Raw genomic sequence first — 15,966 nt, forward strand, 5'->3', positions numbered from 1 at the left:
TTTCTACCATAAGGAAAAAAATAGAAAACTTTTACAATAATTGTAAAGTTTCTCTTCATTTTGATTCTTTCAATCACTTGCTGGAACAGATTTTATCATTTCCTTTTAGGGAAAAGAAAATCGACTAGAGTGAGCCTGAAATCCAAAGCATAGAAGATAACAGAATTTCTTTTAAAATCCCCTGCATGCCAGGAATGAAAGATTTTAGTGATGAGGTATAAATAAGGAACCCCCTTAACCTGATAAAAAGCATCTATCCAAAACTTCCAGCAGGCAAGTGGCACAGGTAATGAAGAAGCAAAAATGACATCCCCATTAACATTAGGGCCGGAAAGCTCACAATGGCAGTATCAGATGTAACTGTTCTAGGGGTCTAGAAAACACAGTGAAGAAACAGAAACGAGGTGTAAATGTTAAATTGAAAAAGATTTTTAAGAACTGTCTGATATGGTTTGGTTCTGTGTCCCTACCAAATCTCATTTCAAATTGTAACCCCCAGTGTTGGAGGTGGAGCCTGGTGGAAGGTGACTGGACTGTGGTGGTGGATCCTTCATGAATGGTTTAGCACCATCCTCGTGGTGCTGTTGTGATGGAGTTCTCAAGAGACCTGGTTGTTTAAGTGTGTGGCACCTCCCCCCACTTCTCTTCCTCTTCCTCCAGCCACATAAAACATGTCTGCTTCCCCTGTCCCCTTCCACCTTGATTGTAGGTTTCCTAAGGACGCCTCAGAAGCCGAGCAGATGCTGCCGTGCTTCCTGTCCAGCCTGCGGAATCAAGAGTGAATTAAACCTCTTTTCTTTATGAATTACCCAGTCTCAAGTATTCCTTTGTAGTAGTGCAAGAACAGACTAATACACCGTCACTATTTACAGATGAAATGTAAGACCATGCACTGAAAAATAATTAGAACCAATCTGAACGTTTAGTAAGATTGCAATCCCAGAGCAAACTACAAACCCTCCCCAGCCCTTCTGCACAGCAGCTCCAAGACACCTAGGAAGTCTAATGGTGAAAATGATTTAATTCGCACAAGCAACCAAAACAACACACTTAAGAATACATACGAGATCCTTTGAAGAAAATAAAAAATTTTTGAGGAAGCCAAAAGAAGATCAGAAGGGTTAGAAATGCACCATCTCCTTTAAAGGGAAGCCCTCACGTTGCTGATGGCCACTCCACCTCCACATCAGTAAGGTAAAGCAATATCATCCCAAGGAAGGCCCTGTCTTCAAGGAACTCAGCTTGCTGATTTACAGATACAGGAACAGACATGTCCATTTACAGAATAAAAGTAAGAGAATGCAGCCAGAGGTGAATGATGACACATAAATTAAAAATAAGATCATGGATAGCTGGCAACTTATGCTCAGTAAGATCCCACGGTCATATCCTCACCTTCCATATGTGCCTTAAACATTACAAGAACTACTAAACTACTAAGAGATAGTACAGAAGAAAAATGTTATAAAATCTGAGTGAGGAAGATCTTCATAAGCAAGATTCTCAACCTAGAAGCCATGAAGGAAAAACTAACTTCTGTTCAGCAAAAGACCCTATAGACAAATCAAAAGACAGGCAAAAAGCCGGCGGGGCGCAGTGGCTCACGCCTGTAATCCCTGTACTTTGGGAGGCTGAGGCAGGTGGATCATGAGGTCAGGAGATTGAGACGATCCTGGCTAATACGGTGAAACCCCATCTCTACTAAAAATACAAAAAAATTAGCTGAGCATGGTGGTGGACGCCTGTAGTCCCAGCTACTCAGGAGGCTGAGGCAGGAGAATGGCGTGAACCTGGGAGGTGGAGCTTGCAGCGAGCCGAGATCGTGCCACTGCACTCCACTCTGGGCGACAGAGCAAGACTCCGTCTCCAAAAAAAAAAAAAAAGCCTTGGGACAAAATATTTCCATTACCACACAGCCAACAATCTGAATTTAATCTCTTCTTTACTGAAATAAGAGATAGGATGTAAGCAGCCCAACATAAAAATGGGGAGAGGATAGAAGCAAACAATTTGCAAAACAGGCATGTGAAACATGCTAAACCTCACTAGGAGCCAGGGAGACATATACAAACACATGAGCTATAATTGATAGCTGAAAATTAAAAGGACTTGGACTACCCAGAGTTGAGGATGGCTGAACAGCAACAGGGCTCCCCTAAACCGGAGGTGGGATCACACTGTACAGGCATGGGGAGGCCCGCTGGAGTGGGGGCAGCAGCTTTCAGACTTTAGTCTTAGGCACAGGCATCCTTCTTGGAATAGCTTATCCTACAGAAAGACTCACATGCATACACACACGTGCATACACACACACGGAATGTTTACTACACACTTTAAGACAGAAAAACTGGAAGCAACCTAAATGTGGCTGCCCAAATCCCTCCTCTCCCCCAGTTCATGGCACCCACCAAACTGCACAAGGCAGAAACAAGAGCTCTCCATTCCTAACTTTCTCTTCTGCCTTCCATCCATGTAATCCGCTAGCCCAGCTCATTGGCTGCAGAAGCATCTGAGGGTCATCCACTCCCTTCCATCTCTGCTGCCAACTCCAGGCCTTTGCCCCTCATCTGAACTGGGACTCAGCTGCCCTGTCTCTAAGCATCCTCACTGCTTCCCACTTAACCAGCCCTAGCTCTGGGGAGCCCATGAGGTGACACCATTGCCCTCTGTACTTCAAATGCACCCAACTTCTCAGCGACAGCTGCCAGGCCTGACGCGTGTGGCTCCTGCCTCCTCTCCAGGCTGCCCAGACACTGCTGTCCCATGCTGGAGTCACCTCGCTCACCAGCCTGGCCTCCTCCAGGTTCTCAGACTCTATCCTCCCTCATGGCCTTTGCATGCTCTCTGCCTTGTATTTGGAATTTTTTCAAACACCTGTGGCCCCAGCTGCCTTCCACCTTCCCCTGCTGGTAGCCTCCTCAGAGCACCAAGGCTCCCCATCCACCCTGTCCTGTCCCTGTCCACCCTGAGGGATCAGGCTGCCTGACCCACTCCAGACCCTCCCCACACGGGTCTATAGCTCAGCCCTTGGCTGCCTCTTCTGCAGAACACATCAGGCTTGCTAGTGCTGTTCTTCTTCCTGCCAACTTTTTTTGTGTCCCTTTTCCAAGAAGAGGTAGCTCTGAGGCCGAGAACTCTATCTGTCCTGACTACTGCTGTATCCCATCTCTTAGCACAGGGCCAAGTGGCTCAAATCTTTGCTGAACTTACGGAAAAAATGCCTGGACAGGAGCCGACTTAAATATAGTAGAGCACAGTACTCCTCCAGCATGGAAAGCAGCACTGGAAGGCACGCAAAAGCTCTAAAGGAGCCACAGGGACATGAGCTCTGGTCTGTGGGAGGCAGCTGTGAAAGTGGCTCAGAACCCAGCCTCCACCAGCTGGGGTGGGGGCAGCCTGCACAAGCGCTCAGCCACTCTCTGCCTCAATTTCCTCAACTGTAAACCGAGAACAAAACCGTCCCAACTTCATGCAAGGATGAAATGATGCAATTCCCACAGAGTGCTTCACACAGCACTGACAGAAGGCAAGTGTTTAATAAAGGAGGCAAAGAGCTAAGCACCAGGAATAAGAAACACTGCCGTAAAAAGGGGAAAGCAGTATATCTGTGGGTGTCTGCACCCAGGAATTCCAAACAGAGAAAATGAGAGAAACTATTTGCAAACTACTCATCTGACAAGAGATTAATAACCAGAATGTATAAGGAGTTCAAACAATTCCATAGCAAAAAAACAAGTAACTCGATTTAAAAATGGGCAAAACATGTGAACAGACATCTCTAAAAGAAGACATACAAAGAGCCAACAGGTGTATCCAAAAAATGCTCAACACTAATATTTATCAGGGAAATACAAATCAAAACCACAATAAGATATCATCTCACCCCAGTTAAAATGACTATTATCAAAAAGGGAATAATGGATACTGGGGAGAATGTACCAAAGGGGACCCCTTGTACTCTGTCGGTGGGAATGTAAATTAGTGCAGCCCCTATGGAGAACAATATGGAGGTTCCTCAGAAAACTAAAAATAGAACTATCATATGATCCAGCAATTCCACTGCTGGGTATATACCCAAAAGAAAGGATCTGTATCAAAAAGATATCTGCACACCCGTGTTTACTGCAGCATTATTCACAATAGCCAAGATATGGAATCAATCTAAGTGTCCAACAACAATGAACTCATTTTAAAAAGGTGGTACATACACACAGTGGAGTGCTATTCAACCATAAAAAAGGAGTGAAATTCTATCATTTGCAACAGCATGCATTAACCCGGAAGACAGGCATAGAAAGACATATGACATGTTCTTACTCATGTGCAAGCTATGAAGTGGATCTCATGAAGACAGAGAGTAGATTGGTGGTTACCAGAGACAGGGAAGAGTAGGGGGGTATGGAGGATTAAAGAAAAGTTGATTAATGAGTACAAATATATGGTCACCTTATTGATTTATATAATACTAGGCCTTATTTCTGCTCATTCTTGAAATAAGTACACTTCATTAAATAAATCAATAAGGTGACTACTGTCTACAATAATCTATTGTACACTTCAAAATAGCAAGAAGAGAAGAATTTGAATGTTTCTAAAGTTAAGACAAATATTTAAGGTGGTGGGTATATCAAGTACACTGATTTGACCTTTACAAATTACATGAATGCATTAAATTATCTCATGTACCTTGAAACTATGTTTATCTATTATGCATCAATAAAAAAGTAATTAGTTAATTCCGCAGAGCAAAAGGAGCCAAAAGAACCCTGAACACCAACCTCAAAGGAGGGCCATGAGAAGTGAAGTGAGAATTTCACTCTCTACAGACTTCTGGGTTCGACTATTTAAAATAAAGATCACAAATTACTCATGCAACTTTAAAATTTATCTAAGAAAGAATGTTTTCATCCAGTTTCAGGCCAAGGGTCCTATATGCTTCTCCTCACACAAAAACCTATACTCAGGGTCCCTTGTGATCCCCCTCTGCCCTTGTGGAGGGCTCCCCCTCCCTTTCTAGGAATTCCAGAGAAATCACTGCTCTATACCTAAACACAATGAGGCTATTAAGTGCTTGAGGCCAAGTCACATGAATATTAACTGCACAGGCCCTTTTCTATACAGGCAGCTTCTGGAAATACTGAAAGACTTTGCCCTTCTATTTTCTTTTCTTTTTCTTCCTTTCTTTTCCTTTTCTTCTTCCCTTAAAGGAGTTTTAAAAAAAGTTAAAGGAGTTTAAAAAAAAAGGGGCGGGTTAAAGAAAAAAGGATACACCTCAAAAGTAAAGAGGAAAGACATTCTTGCTTGTGGAGGAAACATAATGTAATTGTAATCGTTAAAACTGTGAGAGGAGTAATAGTTTGGAGTGAAGAGGCGTGCACAGTTGATTAAGATCTCTCCTCTCCTCAATGAAGAAAGCTGTGGGGAAACAGTCAATGTGCTTTGGACGCTTTATCACCACCCCCAAACAGCCAGTTATCAACATTAGCCCATCACCAGCACACACACCAGAGCCCACTAGGGCCTGGCATTCTATTCTAAAGATGATGATATCTTTTCATTCTCTATATCAATAGTACATTCAGTAAGTAACTACTGTGTGTTCTAGGTTTTCAGGGTAATGTCTATATAAACATGTATAAGGAAAACCAATCCTCAACTCAGAAAATCAAGAATTTTGCAAAGACAATGGAAACAGAGGGTTCCTACAAACAGGAATGGTTGGTAAACAATGATTAATGGCTCTGAAATGCATCATTATCATACAGTAGGCAGGTCGCACAAGATTGAAAACTGACACAGGGTATGGACACATTAAAAATGACTTTATCTAGCAATGTAATCTAACTTTTCTGCAGTATTCTTTTTTAATGAGTGTGCATGATCTCCAGTATTTAGTTCTCTTGGTCTCCTGCACAGACTGGTGCAACATCCTCCCAGGTACCCACTGCCTGGCTGCCGGGAAGTCCAAGGCAGGAATACCAGAATGCCCACACAGACGCCCAAGGCAGGAGTACTAGACTGCCGGCCCCTCTGGCTCCTGATCCTCCAGTTCCAAAAGGACACCTGGATCCTGAAGGTATAGGGCAAGCAGGTGCAGGCAAGCATGGGACGCCTTAAGAGTACACTTACCAACTGCAGGGAGAGTCCTGTGTTGTTTCCTGCCTCCAAATGCAGACGACTTCCATCCTGGTACGGCCTCGTCATCTGCCTGCCCCAAGACCATGCTCTCTGGCCACACGGTCACAAGGACTCCAGGGATGCTCCACAGGAAGCAGAATACTCTGGTCTGGGCGGAGCTGGCCCACTTTGAGGCCCACATCCACCCATCGCACTCTTGAGTCACAGTACGGCAGCCCCCATGCCATACCCTCCATACCTACAAGAGTCCCTGCGGCTCCTGGCCAGCAGCGGGTACAGTTCAGCTCCCAACCCATCCTTGGGGACCCAGAGACAGTTCTTACATCGTCCTATCCAGGTTTCTTTCTTAAATCAGACCCAGCAGTGAGCCACTAGGCCCACCATGTTGGGGACCCTGACTGTGTCCTACACTGGGCTGCTCACACCTCATTCACAGACATGATCCATCTACCACTTTGCTCCTGTGTTGCGATCGAGAAGCCCAAGCTGTGCCTCTCAATGACCTGTTCTGCCTTCCTGGAACTGGGGAGACCAGTTGAGGAAGCAGCAGAAACCCATGATGCTCTCCAAAGCCGGTTCCTTCTCTGTGCAGAGGGCCTCAGGTAATCATCTGCCTCCTACACTGGGGTTCTGAGTGAGAGCTCAGCATTCTGCTTCCCAAAAATACCTACCCAGCAGCCCTATGGTGCTGCCCAGCTGGGTCTGCTCAAACCTCTCCCAACACCCCCAGCTCCACTCCATCATTGACACCTCTCAGGCCTGCAGCCACCTAGACATAGCCTCAGCTCCCATGACCTGGGGACAAACTGTGCAACGACAAAGGCAAACCCTGAGTGGTGCCTTAGCTAAAGAAAGTAAACAACCTGTAATTTGGCAAATAATTTAGAAAAATCGATGCAGGAAGCTCAAATACCAGATTCTGCACTAATTCTCTTTTTACCTGGCTCTTGTAATTTGGGTGGAAAAGTTTAAGACTCCATTGCTACCTCCTTCAATCCCCAAATTAAGACTTCAATTGCCCTAATAAGGCCTTCATAAACCCCCAGGTTCATTGTGGTCAGCTGGGAGTTCTGTTTTCACTTCCTTTATAATCACCTCTATGTTTCCCCTTAGTCCTGAAATTCAGTATTCTTTCATTAATTCACTCAGTACACACTTACCATGTCATCACTATGTTCCCAATCTTAGCATTGTCACTTACAGAGCCACCTCCAACATGCTCCCTAATCTGGTTTCTGTAGGTCTGTGAATGCAAGATGCCAAAAGTGCAACCAAACTTCACCCATTGGTCAAGATTGTAGAATGATGATCTCAACAGAAGCAGCTTGTGGCAAGTATGACCGACCATTGCTTTTATCAGTTCTGCAAAAGCTGCATGCAAGGATTCTGGAGGAGCTTGTTCACAGGTGTCTGAAAGGGGGCCCTCAGCTGTTGATGAGGCCCACAGGGAACCGCCCTCCACAGTTGGTAACTTTAGTTCTAGCTATTCTCAAATCATTGGCCAAAGAACAGCTCCTCCTTTTCTATTTCAGGACGTTTACTTCTTGGACCAGAGGCAAAGCCAAAGGGAGAAAAGTGGAGCCCCATTCACTGGGCTGATGAACAAAAAGCTACCCGGGACCACAGACACGACTGATATGCAGGCAAATCACTCTGATGCCCACCTCTGAACTCAGGGGAATCCATCTTAAAGCATCCACTACTCCCCATGAGAATGGAGTCCCCATGATGAGGCTGTGTTCTAATCAAAGCTAATTCAAACTTCCTTCACTCCATCAAAATCCACTCTTAGCATTTCATTACACATCCTCCTCTCCGCAATTTGAGCCATTGAAAGAGTCAACAACAATCGAATTTCAAACTGTCTCCTGTTAACATTATTAAGTTTCCTCTGAATCTTTTTAGAATTCCATTGTCCTCCACTGTTTTGATGCTAAGCAGTCAGGAATCTGACCAGAGCCATGGAGCCACACAGGAGGTTGGGCTTCCCAGGAGGAAAGAGAGTCCTGGGACCCGAGAAAGAACCTGTCCTTCATATCCACCAAAACCACCTGCTTAGCTTCTCTTGGCAAATATAGATCAGGTCCTCTTCACTTCCTCCATCCTTCCTGACAGAGGAAAATGGGTCCACGGTCATGAATGTCTCACCCTCCCTCCAAGGCTGCCCTTCTACAATGTCAGCTCATGGCCAGTTTTGTCCACACTGTACCCCATGGTTCAGGGGTCTCTGAGCACCACACTAAGGACCCTTGTGCTTCAGGAGGTGGTGAGTCTCACAGGGCCTCTGACAGGGCACAACACAGCCACATCTGTGTGTGTACTCAAAGACTGTCAGCCTGCAACAGCAGTGGGGAGGAAGAGAATGCAGATCCCTGCTTTCTCTGCAACACCCTTCTCTCCTCAGCTCCTTTACATGTCAGGTAAAAAAAAAAAAGCCAGCCTTCTTATTCTCCCGTTGCTGTCGATTAACACTCCTTTGTTCCAAGGCACTCTTGGGTGGATCATCGAATGACGTTGGTATCACAGTTTCTTTTACAAACCTTCAGTCTTCCCCCTAGTAAAGGTGACCTGAGGATAGAAACTGTCGTATATACCTGGGCAGCCAACACAGGACACATCACACTGGCTCAACAAACACTGGGGGAAGAGACAGAGAGACAGCTGCCTGTGCTTGTGCATCACAGCCCCCACACTCAAGCTGTGCCAAGCTTCCCAAGAGTCCCTCAAATGCTGCTGCCCTGCCTGGTCCCAGGCTCTCTAGACTCAGGAGACTGAAGCTAATCACTTCATCTAGTTCCATCAAGGTGGTATGCAGCATCTAGCATTACCACTTCCAGGCTGCATCCACGTTTTAACACAAAAAGGGATAAAATTTTTCTAGAAGACTGAAGAACTAAGTTCCCTCATTTGGCACATAATAGTTATGGACCAAGTATCCTCAAGATCTCTCTGAGGCCTAAGCTGCTGAGTTTCTGATTCAAACAACAGACACAAGAGAACAACCAGAGGAACTGGTGGTTCCCAAGCATCTCTCTATCTGAATTCAGTGAGGGGGTGTTGCAGCCCCTGGCCTCCAAGGTCTCTGCCTAAATCCCCACACCTGTGCTTCCACCTGTGGTAGCCTCTCACATGGCACCCTGGTATGAGTGACCTCACCCCTATGGCAAGACCTCCAGGAGTGGTAAAGCCAAAATTATCTTCAAGATAGTAAGATATGATGTGTCCTTGTCCCTTGCATTCCGTCGCGAATGCACAGCGGAGTTTTCTAGAGGCCAAATAGCATAAGACTGATTGCAGATGGCGGGGGGATGGGGGGATCCAACTACCTTCTCTTAAAGCAGACATTAAAGGGATTTAAAAAGTACAAAACAATGACACTCTTCTCATTTTTTTTTTGGTTTTTGAAAATACAGCTTTTTTCCATAAAAGATGTTACGTTTACATATAATGGGTGAATATTCTTTTTACATGGAGAAAAAAATATTTTTTAAATGCCTGTCAATTCCTAAAATAGTAAATTTCAATATATACAGCCACATAACCACAGCCCTTTGGGGCCTTCAGTAATTTTTAACAGTGTCGAGGCGCCCTAGGACCCAGCCCTGGGGGTGCTCCCCTGGGAATCTCAGCCCTGCCCAGCACCCAGGACTTCAATGTGCCCTGTGGAACAGTCTGACAGAAGCCAAACCTCCACCTCTAGACATGGAACTGCTGCCCAATGAAACTCTGCAAAGAATCTTAGTTTTTATGGAGTAAGAGTCCATGGAGACTTCTTCATTCAGAAAGATTTTCTTAAAAACAATATTGAATTTGAGACCTGGCCACACAAATGAACATCACTGGCCAGAAACCATGTGCAACTCAGCCTGCTCCACACAATCAGCAGGACATTCCATTCCGGTCCACTCCACCAGTCTACTCCTCCAGGGCCAGTTTGAAGTAGGGGGTCCCAGAGGGTCACTGCCTTTGAAAAGTGGCTCAACTGTTCTCCCCAAAGGTTTGTCCTGCTTGTTGATTCTGGCAAGATGCATAGCTCCAGATCATTTAGAATGTTCCTCCCCTGCCTCCTGCATAAGCCACATGAACAGCGAGAGTCAGAAGGAAAATGTCATATGTCCAGTATTTCCAGTTCAAAGTACAGCCAGCAGGACGGACTGCCCCCCCAGGGTTGCCAACACTCACAGGTGGCCAGAGCTTCACCATCTGCCCTCTCCCTGTGTTAAAACAGGGGCCAAAACTAAACAGCACACATCAGCACCCAAGATTCGTGCTACTCTCAACTGATACTGCTCTTGGCCATCTGTGCCATTTTGTTTAAACTGGTAGAAGAGACCAGAACCCGCAGCCCAGAAGGAATGAATCCCAGGCCTCCCCACAGCTTCAGGGCAACGTCCTCCTCTCTCTGCCTGCTGCGGGATTACCACTCTCAGGATTCAGCACAACGCTTAACAAGAGCAAAGAGGATCTATTTCTGACCTGGCAACATGAGACTTACTCTTCTAAATGGGGCATGGGCCTTCATCATATCTATTGTTTCAACTCATGAGTCAGGATATTACAAAGGTAGAAAGTTCTTACCTGTAGGAAGCCAAAATCCACCCTGAAAAGTCATTACAAAGCCAACCTCACTTGAATGGCACATGTGTCCCCTAAACCTGGTACTGAAGTACAAGAGGCGAAGTGAAATTGTGATGCGGATGTGGATCTATTCAGGCGACCTCCTTCAACATCACCACGGCCCTATGGTCTCAATCATTTTAAGACAAAAAGGGAAAAAAGTTGTGAGAACCTTGGTATAAGAACTCCCCCTTGCCTCTGAAAGACACTCAAAACCTAAGGCGTTTGCTGCAACCCTCAAGACCACAAAATGGCCACTAGGTCTGGAAAGAAACGTGAACTGACGCCACACTATAACATAGAACAAAATCATGTTACTTGTGTCTCCCAACTCCCCAGCCACCTCGTTCTGGGCTTCTAGACCGCATTCTGGATCCAAGAGTCCCAGGACAGTCAAATACAGAATCATTCCCGAAACATTCCACCAAGGCAAGGGAATTAAATATCTGTTAATGTCTGTTATAAATTCCACAGCAAACATCATACTCAATGGCGAAATAGTGAAAGCTTTTCCCCAAAGAGTGGAAACAAGACAGAATTCTTGCTTTTGTCACTTCTACTTAACACAGTATTGGAAGCTCTAGCCAGAGCAATTAAGTAAGAAAAAGAAATGAAAGCCATCCAAATTAGAAAGGAAGAAATAAAATTATCTGTTAAACTCTTAGAAGAAAACATATGCAAAAATCTTTATATGGACATTGGATTTGACAATGACTACTCAGATATGACACCAACAGCACAGGCAACAAAAGAATAAAATAAATGAACTTCATCAAAAATTAAAAACTTTTGTGCATCATAGGACACTATGAAGACAGTGAAAAGACAGCCTGCAGAAAAGGACAAAACAGTTGCATATCACATAACTGATAAGAGTATTAATATCTAGAATATATAAATTCCTACAACTCAATAACAAAAAGCAAATCAAAACCACAATGAGCTATCATCTGATGCCTTGTATTAGTCCGTTTTCATGCTGCTGATAAAGACATATCAGAGAACTGGGCAATTTACAAAAGAAAGAAGTTTAATGGACTCACATTTCCACGTGGCTGAGGAGGCCTTAAAATCATGACAGAAGGTGAAAGGCATGTCTCACATGGTGGCAGACAAGAGAAGAGAACTTGTGCAGAGAAACTCCCCTTTATAAAACCATCAGATCTCATGAGACTTATTCACTATCACTAGAATAGCAAGGGAAAGACCCAACCCCGTGATTCAATTACCTCCCACCAGGTACCTCCCACAGCAAGTGGAAATTATGGGAGCTACAATTCAAGATGAGATTTGGGACACAGCCAAACGATGTAACACCTATTAGGACAGCTATAAGGAAAGGAAGGGGAAGAAAGGCAAGGGAAGAGGAAGCGGAAGGGGAAGGGAAGGGGAAGGAGAAGGGGGGAGGGGAGGGGAGGGGAGGGGAGGGGAAGGGAGGGGAGGGGAGGGGAGGGGAGAGGAGAGGAGAGGAAACGAAAAATGCCAAGTGTTGGCAAGAATGTGGAGAAATTGAAACCCTTGTGCATTATTATTGGGAATGTAAAATGGTGCAGCTGCTCTAGAAAACAGTTTGGCAGTTCCTCAAAAAGCTAAGCATAGAATTACCATATAATGAAGCAATTATAATCTAGACATATATACAAAAACATGGAAAGCAAGTACTCAAAGATAGTTATACACCAATGTTTACAGAAGCATTATTCACAATACCCAAAAGGTAGAAACATAAATGTCCATCAACAGTTGAATAAACAAAAAAGTAGTATATACGTACAAGGGAATTTATTTGTTTGTTTATTTATTTATTTATTTATTTTGAGACGAAGTCTTGCTCTATCACCCAGGCTGGAGTGCAGTGGCGCGATCTCAGCTCACTGCAAGCTCCGCCTCCTGGGTTCATGCCATTCTCCTGCCTCAACCTCCCAAGTAGCTGGGACTACACATACAAGGGAATATTATTCAGCCATAAAAAGGAATGAAGTACTAATGCATGCTACAACATAGATTAACCATGAAAACATTATGCTAAGTGAAAGAAGACACTCACAAAAACCACAGACGATTCCATTCACATGAAATGTCCTGGACAGGGAAATCTATGTAGACAGAAAGTAGAGTTCCTTAGGGTTGGGAAAGCAGGGGGAGCAATGGGATGGCAGGGAGTGGGAGTATGATAGCTAAAGGGTGCAGGGTCTCTTTTTGTTCTAAAATTGACTATGGTGGCGGTTGCACATACCTGTGAATATATTAACTGAACACTATATACAATGTATGTGTGTGTGTTTATTCATTTCTGCAGTTATAACAAAATACTTGAGACTGGATAACTTATAAAGAACAAAATCTATTTCTCACAGTTCTAGAAGCTGGGAAGTTCAAGATCAAGATGCCAGCACTCGGTGTCTGGTGAGGGCCTTCTTGCTGTGCCCTCACATGGCAGAATGCAGAAGTGCAAAAAGGGGATCCTAGCTAGTTCTCTCCAGCCCTTTGATGGGGGCAAGAATCCATTCATGGGACTGGAGCCCTCATGACCTTATCACTTCCCAAAAGCCATACCTCTTAATAGAGTTGCGTTGGGGAAGTGATAAGGCCATAAGGAGACACAAACATTCAAACCATGGCATTCCACCCCAAGTCCCCCAAATTTATATCCTTCTCACATACAAAATACATTCATTCCATCCCAATAGCCCCAACGTCTTATCTCAGGCCAGGATCAATTCAAAAGTCTGAAGTCTAAAATTTCATCTAAATCAGACATGTGAGACTCAAAGATGTGTTTCAACCTGAGGCAAAGTACTTCAGACTTCAGCAGTGGCTCACTCCTGTAATCTCAGCACTGTCGGAGGTTGAGGCGGCTGGACTTCTTGAGCCCAGGAGGTCGAGACCAGCCTGGGCAACATGGCAAAACCCCATCTCTAATACCAAAACAAAACAAAACAAAAAAAAACTAGCTGGGTGTGATGGCACACGCCTGTAGTCCCAGCTACTCAGCAGGCTGAAGTGGGAAGATAGCTTGAGCCCAGGAGGCAGAGGTTGCAGTGAGCCGAGATCACACCACTGTACTCCAGCCTGAATGACACAGTGAGATCCTGTCTCCAAAAAAAAAAAAAACAAACAAACAAACAAAAAAAAACAACAGTGGAACAGACAAAGAACAGACATTCCCATTACAAAAGGGAGAAATAGGAAAGAAAAAAGAGGTAACATTTCCCAACCAAATCCAAAACCAAACAGGACAAACATTAAATCAATGGTAAGGCTGGAGAATAAATCTTTGGTTCCACGTCCTGCCTTCCAGACACAATGGGGCAGGAGTTGGGTTCCCAAGGACCTGGGCAGCCCTGCAGCCAACTGCTGGGCACAGCCCTCACAGCAGCTCTCACAGGTTGCAGTTGGGTACCTGCAGCTCTCCCAGGCTGGCACTACACACGGGTAACTCTACAGTTACAGGCTCTCGAGGGCAGCCCCACCCCCACAGCTCCATTAGGCATTGTCCTTGTGGGAGCTCGCTGGTGTGCCCCCAGCCTCAAGACTCTGCTGGACATTGTCCTAGTGGGGGCTCTTTTTGGCACTCCTGCCCCATGGCTCTATTAGGCATTATCCTAGCAGGGAGACTCTGCAGCAGACCTATCCTGCAGCAATTCTCTGTCTGAGCCCAAGACTCTCTGAGGCATCCTTTCAAATCTAGGTGAAGGTAGCCATGCATCCACAGCTCTTGCACTCTGCATACTTGCAGACTTAGCACCATGTGGATGCCACCTAGGCTTATTGCCTGTGCCTTCCACAGCAAGGGAACTAGCTGCACGTGAGCCCCCTTGAGCTACAGCTGGGATATCCAAGGAGGGCTGCACTGTAATGCAGAGAGCAGAGAAGTGATGCCGGGCAGTGAATGCTGAGGTCCTGCAGACGCCCAAGGCCTCTCCTTTGACATAGTTCTGTTCCCTGGGCCTTGGTACTCTGGGCCTCTGATGGGAGGGGCAGCACTGATAATCTCTGAAATGCCTTCAGGATCATTCTTCCATTATCTTGATGAATAGCATCTGGCTTCCTTCTATCCATACTAATCTCCTTATCAAAAGGTCACTTGGCCACACCCTTAGTGTTTTCTCCCAAACATGTTTTTACAACCTGGGCAAGCTAAAAATTTTCCATATCCTTAAATTCTGCTTCCTTTTTTTTTTTGGAAACAGGGTCTCATTCTGTCACGCAGGCTAGAGCGCAGCAGCAGAATCATGGCTCACTGTAGCCTTGACCTCCCAGACTCAAGCGATCTTCCCACTTCAGTCCCCTTGAGTAGCTGGGGCTAAGTGCACACCACCACACTCCGCTAATTTTTTTTTTTTATTTTTAGTAGAGATAAGGTCTCATTATATTGCCCAGGCTGGTCTTGAACTCCTGAGCTTAAGCAATCCTCTCACCTTGGCCTCTCAAAGTGCTGGGATTACAGGCATGAGCCATAGTGCCCAGCCTCTGCTTCCCTTTGGATTATAAATTCCATTTTCAATTCATTTCTCTCACATTTTACTGTAAGCAATTAAGAGAAGTCATGCAGCATACTGAACACTATGCTCACGGATTTCTTCCACCAAATATCCTAGGTTGTCACTCTTAAATTCTGCCTTCCCCAAAGCCCTAGAGTATGGGCACAATTCAGCCAAGTTCTTTGCACCTTTGTAGCAAGGACTGTCTTTCCTCCAGTTTCCAATAAGATATTCATTTCCATGTACGACCGCAGCAGAACGGGCTTTACTGTCTATAATTCTACCAGCATTCTGATCACAGCCACTTAGAAATTTCTAAGAAGACACAGGTTATCTCTACGGCTCTCCTCTTCTTCTGGGCCCTCACCAGAATCATTCTTAATGCTCTGTTCACAGAAATCTAGGCTTTTTCTAGCAAACACTTCCAAACTGTTCCATCCTCTACCCATTACCCAATTCCACTTTTCTTTTAAGTATTTGCTATAACAACACCCACTCTCAGTATCAATTTCTGTCTGTCTGTGCTGCCATAACAAAATCCACAGGTTAGGTAATTTATAAATAATAGAAATTTACTTCTCATGGTTCTGGAGGAGAGAAAGTCCAAGATCAAGGCACTGGGGTTCAGTGTCTGGTGAGGGCCTCTCTCTGCTTCCAAGATGGTGCCTTGTTGCCACACCCTCCAGAGGGGAACAAATGCTGTATCCTCATATGGTGGAAGAGCAGA

General features: G+C 45.0%; 1 protein-coding gene across 19 annotated transcripts in view; it reads right to left on the bottom strand.

Annotated features, from left to right (window-relative positions):
* Positions 1–15,966, bottom strand: part of GRB10 (growth factor receptor bound protein 10) — a 203,055-nt gene that overhangs the window by 171,417 nt on the left and 15,672 nt on the right. Inside the window, exon 1 of one of the 19 annotated variants that reach the window (XM_055115946.2) lies at positions 6,130–9,019. The exons of the other annotated variants lie outside the window; for them this stretch is intronic. The gene's annotated coding sequence lies outside the window, so the exon portion shown is untranslated. Of the gene's footprint in view, positions 1–6,129; positions 9,020–15,966 lie in introns of those variants that run through there. 19 annotated transcript variants of the gene reach the window in all.

The sequence above is a fragment of the Pan paniscus genome, chromosome 6 (assembly GCF_029289425.2).
Source record: "Pan paniscus chromosome 6, NHGRI_mPanPan1-v2.0_pri, whole genome shotgun sequence".
NCBI classification, from domain to species: domain Eukaryota; kingdom Metazoa; phylum Chordata; class Mammalia; order Primates; family Hominidae; genus Pan; species Pan paniscus.